The following is a 13,814-nucleotide window of genomic DNA, read 5'->3' as shown; positions in this document are numbered from 1 at the left end:
GGTCGCTCCTTTTTTGGCAACCTGGGTAAAACAAAGGGCTCTCCTCCACTGGGAAAGGACCCCAGGGACGGGAAAGGAGGGTGCTGGTGCTCAGAAAGCTGGAGAGCACCCAATGGGTACTGCCTTGGGGGCGCACATCAGCTTGTCCAGCGTGGAGGCTTTGCAGGGGAAGGCACAAGCTGGTTTTAATGGACTTTGTGGAGCCTGAGAGCTGGCTGGGCTGCCTGTGTAAACACAGCCAGTAATACCAGAATGTAAAACTCCTGTAGTGAGACAAGAATCAATCTCTTTTTATTCCCTCTGCACCTTGTCCAAGGCTTTATCAGGCAGATGAATCAGATCTCGGTCTCCTAATATCACAAGCACAAGTTTTCCTTGAATCGGCTACTGTTCCCCAGTGTGAGCCAAGTAAGAAGGCAGCATAACAAATCCTTGCCGACCCTCTTAATACTTTTATTATGGCTGGAAGATCTGCCCTAATACAACTGATTCCCCCTGCAGCCCCTGTGTGAATGGCTCAAGTTTGGAAAAGGACACCCATCCAGGGGAAGACTATGCAGCCTTTTGGAGCTGATTCGGGAAGTGCTGACTGTTTTCACTCTACACCTGCATCACTGACCGGATATTGGAGTCATACTGATCAGGTGTGGAGTGACACCTTGCCTTGTTGATAGTCCTCAGATTCCTGAAACCTGAGACATTTGGGAATTCTCCAGAGGTGGGGTCTCGTACCAGAACCTCAAGGGCACTTCCAGACATCCACCCACAAGAATAGGTCTGTGACAGAGCTGCTTGCAAATGGTTGTGGGTCCAACCTGTAGGTCAGATGAACAGAACACCTTCCGAGCTGATTTCTGAGACTTCCAGGCAAAGATTCCATTCTTCCTTTTAGCCTTTTGAAAATGGTACAGTAGAAGAACCTTCCCTTGTCCCAAAGAGTGACAGCAGCTCGCCTCCCACCATACACATCTCCCACTGAAAATACATCCCAGGACAGCTTGAACACCCACACAAGGTCCACAAGGGCATATTTTTGGAAGAAATATTCAGTTCTTAGTTCTGAGGTATCAAGTACAATAGCCAAATTGTTCACCTTTGACACAGCTTTTGTGAAGGGTTAAAGACATGGCTTGGTATCACTACTTCAGGTGAGGTATCCTAGTCCCAAACCTTGTAGACATGCCGCAGTGATCAGGGTTTATAGCTTATGGCTTAATTCATTGCAAGTTGATTACAATCATTTATGTTAAAAAGGTTTAAAAAAGAAAGCCAGAGAACGGATGTTGGTATGCATGCTTTTTGAGTACAGGAATGAAAAAAAATAAAATTAGATTAAATAGTGTAATACAGGTGAGTCTTTATATAAAAGGCATAATTTCTGTTAATAAAATACTCCATTTCCACCGATACTCCATTTCCGCTCTGAAGATTGATACTACGATTTAAATAGCTTATGCTTTTCTCACTTGTGCTTTTCTCACTCTTTAGACAGATAAAATTCCAATTCACTTCAGTTGAAGGGTTTCTATTTAAGTCCTGTTGGTATAATCAGTCTATTAAAATGGGAGGTGTTAATTTTCCAGTAATCACTACACTTTCTTTCTCTTCCTGTCTCCCAACTGAAAGGACAGCCTCATCCTATATGGTTAAAATGTAGTAATGCATTTAATACCAGGCCGTGATTTTAGACCTCCAGCTGTTTTACTGGTTGTGTAAGTAAAAATAAGATAATGTTATGCTTGGTAACCATGGTTTTTGTAGGCATTCGCATTTTACAAATCACTGCACAGTATGCAAACCATTATATATATTTAAAATGTTTAAAATCAAGCCTACCAGGAGTCTACCACTTCCATTATTTAAGGAGGAGGACTGCTAGACTGTGACGAGTGATATATTCTATCAAGCTACTCAGTGGAGTTATATTATCAGTGCAAATCATGTGAAAATATGTGCTTCAGCAAGACAGGAAAGGAGTATTCTCTCCTATAAAAAGTGTACTATGGGAAGCTAGACAGAGTCATTGGTTTGGTATAATATATGAGTAAAATCTTGTATGTTCAAATAATAAAAAGGGAGAAACAACAGCATGGAGAGAAGGCAACCATGAAGTACTTGTTTATTCTCTCCCTGTACAAAAGCCTACTTCTACCTCAAACAAAGGCATCGATTCTCATCTCCTGCGATTTTAGTGAGGTGTAACTACGCATGTGACTGGAGATCCCCCTGATTTATACAGGCAGGAGCAAGAGCAAAGCCAGGGTCACAAGGAAGAAGCTTATTGATTTGTTCCATGCACACGGGCAAAAAAACATTATACCTCACCAGCCTGATCGCAAGCATTTAGTTAAATACAAGTAAACCTTAACTGGATTATTTTTGTAAGAAAACGCTGGTGGTGGAGCTACTGACAGCTTCATTTTCAAGAGCATCTGCTTTCAGAAACAGCAGCCATTCAGAACAAATGTTTTTGGAGGCAGACTGTGCTCCTCTGATTAGGAGTACAGCAAAGATAACAGATAGTATTCGGCTGAACCTGAAATTGCCTTTAAAGTTCAGTATGAAATTTGTAGCGGGATTAGAAAAACACATGGCCCCTGCTTGTGCTGTAATTGTTCAGAGAGCAGACATGTCACACTCTGGACAGTTAGAGCTCTCAGTTTTAATTAAAAAATTGCAAGTATTATGCGGTACAGTCAGACTTGATTAATTGGGGTGGAGCTGGTTTATGCGTATGTCTGGGAGTACAAATGCTTCGAGTATTAATCAGTGTTGCTGTATGTATTTACTTTATATATTTGTTTAGATTTACCCCTGTTTGTCAACCTCCAGTATTCAAAATAATTAATGAGAGCAAAATCACTTCACTGGCTTATATATAAGGAAATAAGAAAAAAAAAAAAAGAAAGAAAGAAAAAGAAAAATGAAAAGAAAAAGAAAAAAAAATAATGGAAAATGTTCTTTTTTTCAAATTGTGGTCCTTTGTGTCCTTTGTTCTTTCCATCATTAGGATGCATTTGGGTCAGCTTCAGAGCTCTTTCTTTACCACAAACCGATGTGTCCCCCTTCCAGTTAAAAAATAGCACTCTGAAGTTTAAGCATGGCTAGGAGTTGCAATTAAAACTTTAACTACTATAAGAAAGCATGTGAGAATGGTGGCAACATGGACTGTCTCAGACATCTCCTGATCTATGCCCAGAATGTCCCCCAAAGGTTGTTTTAACCCAAGAGCTAAAGCATGTGTTCTGCCAACCGTGCTCCGCATTACCTTTTCAAAGGTAGATTTCAGCAATGTAAAGAGCCCGTTTGCTTAGCTTTAAGTCAGGAAAATCCCCAAATGCTGCTCTTCATCAAGAGAGGAATTTCTGCCCAGCAGTGAGTTCATCTTCCAGTCTCCTCGTGAATGAAAGATTGGAAAGCACTCCTGAACTGCTCCTGCTGCTGATGTAGGCATAGTCTGTCTCCTTCTCCCAGGCAAAAGTGTATGACATCAGAAAGAACTGTTTCAGTAGCTTGAGACAAACGGGAGAAGGAATGTGCTTAGCCTGACACAGCAAAGTGGCAACAGTTCCCCAAACTGGGAAGAACAAATTTCCATTGGGAATGACCACATTAGTTCCATTCCCTTGGGGTACTCTGGTATTTACATTCCCTGGATTAGCGCATTCAACTACCACAAGAATCTGGAGTTATTTTTAATTCACAGTGGATGATTCAGATGTCTCATACTGCTTGCCTAGGAAGGAAAACTATATAAATGGCATCCTGATTTTTGGTGTTTTGACCACAAAATAATAATTCTATACATCACTCACACGCTATACATTCTATTGGAGATGTCTTAGAAATGTTTTAGTAATAATTTTAATACACTACATCTGTGAGAACCTGCTATACAGTGTTATTTCCTTTTAACAGACATCTGACAGCTTTGCTCAACAAATGCATCCACACAATGTGAGATTTTATCTACAAGTTTTGCATTCTTTCATTCCCTAGAATACTAGGAAATAGCTACTTACATAAACAGATTCCCAATATCAGCCCACCACACATATGTTTTTGTGGGTATATCTGTCTGCTAAGTAAAAACCAATCCATCTTTATAGAGTATTTTCAACTAGAAAACAATTTGCTGCTCGTAGTACAGTAGCCATGTCTTTCCATTCGTTCGGTGCCTTGCATATGTAAAAACATAAAAGTACTGTCATTACAGTAAGCTCAGCCTCCCTGAGAAATAACATCTGCTAACAAGATGCCCCTGTGCTGCAGATGGGCACCCGCTTCCAAACTCAACTAGCATTGTAAAATATGTGTATATTCACAAGCTAATGTGAATGTGGTCTTCTGTGTCTGTTCTAGCTTCAGCGGAGACCACTTGAGATTACACAGGTTTCCAGCTGATAAAACAATGTGGTCCCATCACGTTGTATTTGCTGTTTTCCAGAGCGAAATGCTCTTATGCGCTTGAAGAAAGTGGGAAATAAAAATGCACACGCTGTCTCTGAGACCAGAAAGATAGGTCTGAGCTATAAAAGACTCCGATCTAAATCCAATCTTTTATTGGCCCACAACTCACCACTGGTAATCAGAATAGCTTATGTCATCAACCTCTTTAATTAAAAAAATAAGATTAAAAGGCCAGCTTATCTTCCTGAGTTCTCATCCTGGGAAATCTAGGCAACCTTCGGAGCCCCCAGAGGATCTCCAAGGGCTCCTCCAGGGCTGCTGCAGATGAAGAACCTCTGTAGCTCGTCAGCCTCCTGCACTGGGAGGAGTACCCTGCGGACAGCTCACAAAATGGGTTTGTCCTCTGAAGTAGGCTTGCCTACTATTGGCTTCAAGAAACAAAGAAAATCTACTTCTTTTTCCTCTGCTGAGGCGTGATGTGAATTCGTTACAGAAAGGTAGTCTGCACAGGGTCCTGCAGACAATAGGGCAGCCAGATTGAGCTCTGTGGGTAATACCTACACCATGACTCTTGGCCAGACCTCAGTGGGGGGAAATATTGCCTGACATCCCCGAAAAACTGAACTGTCTCTGGGTAAGCCTCCTCACTGAGGACTCTATAAACAACCCAGAAATGTTGGCTGCATGCGTTCCCTCATCCTACAAAGACAGGTTCAATTTTCCTGTGGCAGTGAGGTGGGGGCACATTGTTAGCTTTCCTCACCACAGTGCAACACAGTACAGGACAGCGGACCACAGTACAGTACAGGAATTACAAGGTCTGATAAGGGTGTCCCCTTGGCCCCACCAGCTGAACCACAGCTCTGATTTCTTAGGGACATGTGGAGGCACATCGTGGTTAGACCTGTCTGTCCCCACATCTCTCCCAGTCTTTGCCTGGCTTCAGCTGAACATGACAGAGTTAGAACAAAAATGCTCTTATTATTGTTATGAAAATAATCAAGCAGGAAGATGTAAGTACTTAGCAGGGTAGGGGACATAGCGGGAAAAGCTCATGAGATGTCTGTCAGCCAGCAGAAGATCCATGCAGGAAGGAGCCACTGACTTCAGTATTCTGGTGACCATGAGACTATTTGTTTAAATGTGCATCGTATTCACAGACAATTCCTATGCTAAAGGCTAACACCAAAGCAGCCCTTTTTTTGCAACATGCCTATCTCTGTGAAATCCTCACAGTGGCCAACTGTACTGCTTAATGCACATTCATCAATTTTGGATCCTATATATAATATCTTCCCATCAGTCTGGTTACTTCCAGCACGTTAACTTGAGCCATCAGCTCTCTGAAGCAAGGGGAAACAGAGGTCATCTTTAATCCTGCATTTCCTTTCTTTTGATTACCAAAACCATGGAGGAATATCCAACACCACCAAATCTGTGTTAGGCATAAGTACAGTTCCCACCCTTTGGCCACAACAACCCCATGCAATGCTACAGGCTTGGGGAAGAGTGACTGGAAAGCTGCTTGGAGGAAAAGGATCTGGGGCTGTTGGTCAGCCAGCAGTGTGCGCAGATGGCCAAGAAAGCCAATGGCATCCTGGTTTTAGCGGAAATAATATTGCCAGCAGGAGCAGGAAGGTGATAGCCCCTCTGTACCCAGCTCTGGTAAAGCCACACCTTCAGTGTTATGTTCAGTTTTGAGCCCTTCACTATAAGAAAGACATGGAGGCAGGCACTGAAGCGTGTCCAGCAAAGGGCAATACAGTTGTGAGGGGCCTGCAGCACAACTCTTAGGAGGAGTGGCTGAAGGAACTGGGATTGTTCAGTCGGGAGAAGAGGAGGCTCGGGGGAGAGCTTACAGCTCTCTGCAACTCCCCGAAAGGAGGTTGTGGCAAGGTAGGGATAAGCCTCTTCTCCCAGGTAACTAGTGATAGGACTAAAGGGCATGGCTTCAAGTTGCACCAGGGGAGATTCAGGTTGGATATTAGGAAAAATTTCTTCTCAGAAAGAATGGTGAGGCACTGGCACAGGCTGACCAGGGAGGTGGTGGAGTCACCGTCCCTAGAGGTCTTTAAGCAAAGGGTAGATGTAGCACTGAGGGACACGGTTAGTGGGCAGTATTGGTGGTAGGTGGATGGCTGGACTAGATGATCTTAGAGGTCTTTTCCAATCTTAATGATTCTACAATTCTATGATTCTACAGGAAGTGAGCATATCACAAAATCCTTAGACACTTATAACCTAGGGTCTTACAACCTTATAACCTAGAGTCCCTTGCCTGTGTGGTACACGACTCTACCGGAATGAGAAACAGAAGGAAAAAGACAGCAGAGTGTTCTTCCCCACCTATGAGATCCTGGTATCCCTAGTGGTACTCCTGGTGTCCAAGAACCCAATGCTTGGAAGGATTTATATGAGTAGTAGGAAGAAGCTGACCTGTTCTATACGAGAAGATTCCAAGGCAGTTTGGGAATATCTTTACTCAAAGTACATACTAAAATCTGCATGCCCAGAACCTGATCAATTTTTTTTTTTTTTTTTTTTACCCTATAGTAATTATGAGTTCTTTTTTAACAAAAGCTGGGGAAGAGGTAGAATTGTGTTCAGAATCAATTATAATATGGTTCTTGAAATATAAAATACAAGAAGCTCCAAGCTCTTCCCAGTTACACGCAGTTTCTTCCCACAGCTCCCCATCCACACACAAGCAGTCAGCCTCAGCCCTCCGGCAGTACCCACCCCGTGTGCTCAGCAGAACGCTATGCGGGCCCTGGGGCACAGGGAGTCCCCTGGGGTAAGGTAATTTTTACCAGGAACTCTCAGCAAAAGCATTCAAATAGCACAAGCCTGCCCGGTGGAGCACTTCACTCTATGCCTGGAAGGCTCTTGGAAGACATGGCTAACTGGATGAGTGAGAGTTGCCTCATTCCTGATATGGGAAGATTTGCTAATAAGTGGGAACCAACGCAAGGAATATGGCGGCAGCAAGGAGATCTCTCTGGAGGCGTGAGCATCTTTTGGGAGACCTCACTCTCATGTGCTGCAGTGCCAGGGCTGCCTGCCTGGGAGGTGCTTCTGTGGGTTTCTCACCCAATAAGTGGATTATTTTCCAGCAGGCAGCTGCTTTGTAGAAATAGGTCAGCCTGGGGAACATGCTTTGCCTTCCCCTATTTGGCCTCAGAACCATTCAAGAGGAAAAGGGTCTGCTTGCAGGGTACTCATCCAGGGAACATTCATCTCCTGAGTGTGCCTGCTTCAGCCTTCTTCCTTCGCTCCTTACCCATTGCATACCTGAAGTCAGAACATGGCTTTAGTCCTGATTTCAAAATGGAGGTGCACACCAAATAAGGGGGAGCAACAGGGCAGCACCAGCAATGCAAATCCACATCTCGTGAAAGCCATCCCCACTGTCGGGGGAAAAATAACCTGTAGCACAGGCAAGAGTAACAGAACAAAGCACTGAAATAGAAAGTAGGTAATGTAGCTTTGCTACAAAGATTTCTCTGTCCTTCACACCCTTTCCATACTATTATACCTCAGTGGATCATTTTGAAGCACAGAAAGCTTTCCAAGTGTTCATTACTAACTTTAGTTTTTCTCATTCCTCTATTTAACCTCTGCATTGTGATTAAAATAGCTGAAAAATATGAAGATAAAGGCCTTTTCCTGCTATGTCTGGTATGACTGGAGAAAGACATAGAGAAAGCTTTATATGAAATGACTGAGAAATGAGGGTAATTTCCAAATTTTCTAGCATCTCTGCAAACAAACCCTTTTTACACATGTAGGCATCTCTGCAGTGAGGGACTGATCCTCAGTTGGTGCAAACTGACCCAGCCCTGGGACTTTTTAAGGTGCAAACACAGTTCTGCCCCTCGGATCCTCACCCCACAGCTGTTTTGGAGCAGCGCAGCAGATTTGGAGCCCTCCTTTCCACATTCCCAACACCACACGCTGTGGAGCCTGGGAGAGCCACAGGTGCCTGACCCTATAGCGCAGAAATTCGCCCTGAAAAGCCGGCTGCAAGTGGAGCCCAACCCAGCTGCAAAGAGCCCCAGCTGAGGGAGGACACGCTGCTGCAGCCCCAGATCCGCCCCTGAAAAAGCTGCTTCAGCAGCGGATAGAAGTGGTGGAGGAATTAATTGTGCCATTTCCATGACATTCTGCTGTAGCTTAAACATATTAATAACCGCTCATCCCCAAAACAGCTTTTTCCTCCCACATGAGGGGGAAAAATATCCATCTGAATTTTTTAGATTATGTGACAGGCTTGCAAACTGTTGTTAACTTTATCATTTGGGATATGGATTAGACTGCAGCACATTAATTTATCGGGAAATAAGAGCTGCCTGTTCATCTCTTCTCCGTTATGACATCTGCAGTGAAAACGCGGTGGGGGCCAGACAGACAGTGAGTAATAGACTGGAATATGAAGTTTGGTAGGGGGAAAATGGCAAGGTTTGCCACAGATATAATTGAACCCATTAAGCAAAAAATAAAAAAAGCAGTCAGTGGTCCTTCAGCAGATATTGTTCTTAATGAAATTGCAGATAATGAAACCTGCCAGTTAAAAGCGATACCAATTCACATCCATTATGGTTGGCACAGAAAAGTCAAGGGACAGCTGATGGTGCAGTTGAGGGGTTTTGCTGGAGCTCTGCAGCCACCTCCTTCTCCTTGTCTTCTCTGGCTTCTGAGGGCCACAGCTGATGGGGCTGTGCTCTGTGCTAGAAATCCCCTGAGGTGGCCCAAAGGGGCTGTGGGACAGACGGCACCTCATGGCCAGGCACTTGGGGCTGCAGGGCTTGGGTCTGTGGGCTTTCCTTCCATTTCAGGGATCTGCCACGTGACACAGCAGTGGGAAAGGGAAGGGCTGTGTATCAAAAATAGCGTAGTCAGCAGGACTAGGTGCTGTTGAGGCCACACAGGTCTTATGATGGGTGACTGAGGGAACTGGGATTGTTTAGTCTGGGAAAGAGGAGGCTCAGGGGAGACCTCTACAACTGTCTGAAAGGATGCTGTGGCAAGGTGGGGGTCAGCCTCCTCTCCCAGGTGACTGTGATAGGGTGAGAGGGAATGGCCTCAAGGGAGGTTCAGGTTGGATATTAGGGAAAAATTCTTCTTAAAAAGAGTGGTGAGGTATTTGAACAGACTGCCCAGGGAAGGTGGTGGAGTCATTGTCCTTGGAGGTGCTCAAGAAACATGACACTGAGGGAACACGGTTAGTGGACATGGTGCTGATGGGTGGATGGTTGGACCAGATGATCTTAGAGGTCTTTTCCAACCTTAAAGATTCCACTACTCTATGTATGAGTTGAGAGAAATGCTAAGGAGTAAGGTGTTTGTGAACTTCAAGGCTGAGCTTGCCACCTCACAGCAATTTACAATCTCTCATTTTGACACTTGGTGCTAGTGACAGATCAGCTACAGGGCATGGGGCTCCTTGCAGCTCTCACCCGTACATCCCGGCTCTCCAGATTCCAAGCACACTATCCCAAATCCCTTGAGATTTCTCTCCTCAACGAGAAGGCATGGGGAAGTTCTGCACATGCTGCTAGAATCAGCTCCCAAACCTTTCCTCAAAGCAAACCCAGCTAACTCATGCTGAAGGTGTTCCCAGGCCCTTCTTAATTCATATTGTGTGAACAATCCTACCAGCCACCTTTTTTCCTTTTGTTCCTGTTAATTCACTGGGATGAGGGCATGTGCGTGCAAGGTAAAGATTTATGTCAGAGGCATTTGCACGGCTTCCTTGTCATCCCTTTGATTTCCCTCTTCTTATTTGTGGAAAGTGTCCCTCGCAGAACAATACCGTGTGGGAACAAAGGGATGCCGGTGCCGAATCAGGCCATTGTTCTGCCACGCTCCGCACCCGGCTCCATCAGCAGCCAAGCCCAGCTGCCGCAGAGGGAAGCACATGAAACCCCATAATGAATGATTATGGAATGATCTGCCCATAGGGGAAGGTATTTTCCTAATTTTCGTCAGTGAGCTGCTTCCTAGTGCCATAGCGCATGAGAGTTTGTATCCCTCATATTTTGTTAATCTAGTCTAATGTAGTTCTCGTTACCCATACAAATGCCTGGCCTGTTTTGAATCCTGCTCATCTCTTGGGCTCAGTGGTGTTTTATGGCACTGAGTTCCCAGGGTTAATTAAGTGTTGTCTAAAAATATTTCCTTATCAGTTTCAGATCTTCCTTTGTTTTTCCCTCTGTGCTTCCTTATTGAGTAGCTTGCTCATGAATTTGGAAAAGCAGTCAAATGAGGTCATCTTTCCTCATCTTTTTTGTAGTTTTCACTGTCTTCCCAGTTTCCCTCTTTTTATTTATTTCATCCCGAAGTAGAAACAGTAGGTCCGTCTCAGCCTCTTCTCCTAAGAAACCCTTTCCAGGTGAAGATCACATGCGTTTTTGATGTATAATGGCAATAAGCATCCATCCCATTCATACAGCCGGACCCAGAGCACCTCAAAAGGCTCCCATCACCATAGCAGATAGATGAGACCATCTCCAAAAGCAAAGGTCCACAGCACTCTGGACAGCATCCTCCAAGGACTGACCACTGTTCCCTTAGACAGGCCGGGATCAACAAGTTTGCAGCAGGCTTGCAAACAACAGCCAAATGAATTCATCTATGGCTGTGGATGAATGGAGCTGACCAGCCCAGCTCCCCTTTGGTCATGCAGCCTCCCATAATTGCCGCCGTGCTGCAGTGCTGCGTGCCTGCCCGCAGAACAGATGCAAGTTTCCCGTGCTCCAGTTCAGCTGGGAGCCCGCTCAGCAGAGCAGAAATAAATCATGGGAAACTTGCTGTCACGCCGCTGCCTTCCCGCACGCCCTTCGCTGCCGCCGCCTGGCTGGCTGACTGGCTGGAGCTGGCATGGGTTGTGAATGAGATCTGGGAGACTGGCATTGGCAGGGTTGCCTCGCTTTGAGTTAATACCTCCGTGGGTTCTATGCTCGCATCTGGCCGGCGCCGCCACGCTGAGCCTGATGATGACAGGCTGCTGTTCCTTGCGTGCGGGAGGCCGGGCCCAGCCGTGTTCCAAGCACAACAGCCAGCGAAGGGTCTGCGGCGTGGGACTTCTCCCAAGGCATAAAAAAAAAAAGGAGAGGGAGAGGGAGAGGGAGAGAGAGAGAAATGTGTTAACTGTGCTAACAGTGCCAAGTAATATGCTTCGTTAAAAATTTAATCACCTGCAAGTGCAAAACAAGTGCAAAGCAATCATGTTGTAATTAGCACAGCAATTAACACCTCCCTTTTCGATAGCACATGCATCCTAGGAAGTGCATGATTGCAAGTGTTTATGCTGCTGACAGACTAAGTTCCTATGGAGAAGAAAAAATTGCTTAAATAGATTTTTTTTCCCCCTCGTCTTTTTGGCAATCGGGCTGCTCTGTGTCCACAAAGCCCCAGCACCAGCTGCCGTGTTGGTCTTGTGTGAGTGCTGCTCAATTGCATAGCGCAACCAACAGCTAAAATAAACCTGGGTCCACGGTACTGGTCTCTCCAACGTGTCTCACCATCCAACAGTCCCCTCTTCCCAAAGGGCTGTGCTGGAAGCAATGAGATTCGGTGTAATAAATCAGACAACATGGACTGGACTGTGGAAAATGTCCTCACACCACAGCTGCTCCTTTCCCTGCCGCTCTGAGAATACCTGGGGTGCGACCGTCCCAGCTCTGCTGCTGGCACTGTTGAGCACTGGAAAGCAAAAGCCATCTCTGAAAACAGAGACCATGCGGCCAGTCCTGGTGATCCTCCCTCCATTGGCACTGCGATTGTTGGCTGGTGTTTCCACCACAGGTTTCAGTACCAGGATCCCTATTTGCAGTGTACTTTGCAGAGTCTAAATAAGCCTGCAATAACTGCCACTCCTGCAGTTACTTCATATGTAACTTTGCTGCTGATTCTCAGAAATTCACATTTTCCGCACCATTAATTCCGTGAATGCAGACAATACTGGAACACAAATTCAGCAGTAAGCATAGAGACGAGTAGAAGGCAGGTAAAAAAAAACAAGCTGAGAAAGAGCAGTTATACTCTTGCAGTTGTCCCAATATATTTTCTCATTTCCTGACCACTTCTGAGCTGGAGCAGAAGCCACGTCTGAAGTACTATCAGTTTGACAATTTCAGTAGTTTCTGACAGCACTGGGGCCCAGCTTTCATCCCCATACCTCCAGCCAAGGGACTTGTGTTTAATTACAGACAGTTGGGCATCCCCATTGTATCTTAGTTAAGGTTTTCTTCCTGGCTTTCAGTGGCACCATTTTCTTCCTCCAGTGAGCATGGAAGTGAAGCCAAAAATCTTTGAGATGGTGTCACTCCTGTCCGACAGGACATCAGCATGTGCTCATGTTTCCTGGAATTGTCCCCTCATTGCCTTCTTGTCATTCACGCTATATCTGAGCCACCTTGTCCTCAAAGCATCCAGTGTTTGATACCTTCAAACTGGCAGCAGCAGGCACTTACCTTCAGCCTACAACATATTTTTTAATACTTTTGCAAGTCTCCGGTATGATGCAGGCTGTAGAGCTCTGATATGCATCTGCTGGGGCTGTGCTACAGAGGGGCAAGAAGAGGCTCTCGGTGTCTGTGTTAGAAAGTCCAATATCCCTGCCTCTGTTGGAGTTCACCTTCTCAAAGGCACACTGCTAAATCATCCTTGCCAGAGATGACTTACCCTCGAGGCTCATAAAAGTACTTCTGAAGAACAATCTTGTTCGTACTTGAAACACACTGAAATAAGTTGTGTGTGAGGGCTGGGGTGGTCCCAGGGAGAATACCCCTGAAGTGCTGACCTGGATCCTCATCTTGGCTGACAGCAAGTTTCCATTGACTCAAATACAACACCATGCTGGGCTATACATGGCATTTTTTTTATTATTATTATTTTTTCTGAAGAACTGTTGCTACACCCAGCTAATAAGGCATGATTGGACTCCCCAGTGCCAAGTCTTGCTCTGAACACTAACACTGTGTGCATCGAGTAAGGGAAAAACTTTGTGTGAGATCCTTATTAAAATTTTTGCAGTACCACAGAAAGTTTAAATCACAGGAGCCCCTGTTCTCTTCCAACCTTGAAGAGCTGATAGTTATCACAAACACAAGGTCAGGAAAACCATTGTGGGTAACGGGAGCCTCGCATGCATGGAAAACTATGGCTTACTGTAGCAGTACAAAAGCTCATGGTTCAAAGTATATGCAAAATTCATCACAAACCTCTCATCCTGGGAACAAGCAAAACAGTTTGTGCCCATGGGAGGCAAGCACAAGGTGCAAGAACTTCTCAGGGTCAGGGGCCACAACAGAGAAAAATCTCAGGGGAAGGTTAGTGGATACTTGCTAGTAGCTGTCAGTAGGGATTTGTTACAGGGTCATCTGGGAGCCACTTTCACCTGG

This window comes from Gallus gallus, chromosome 2 (assembly GCF_016699485.2).
Source record: "Gallus gallus isolate bGalGal1 chromosome 2, bGalGal1.mat.broiler.GRCg7b, whole genome shotgun sequence".
Classification (NCBI taxonomy): Eukaryota; Metazoa; Chordata; class Aves; order Galliformes; family Phasianidae; genus Gallus; species Gallus gallus.
Note: the sequence above shows the minus strand (reverse complement) of the source record.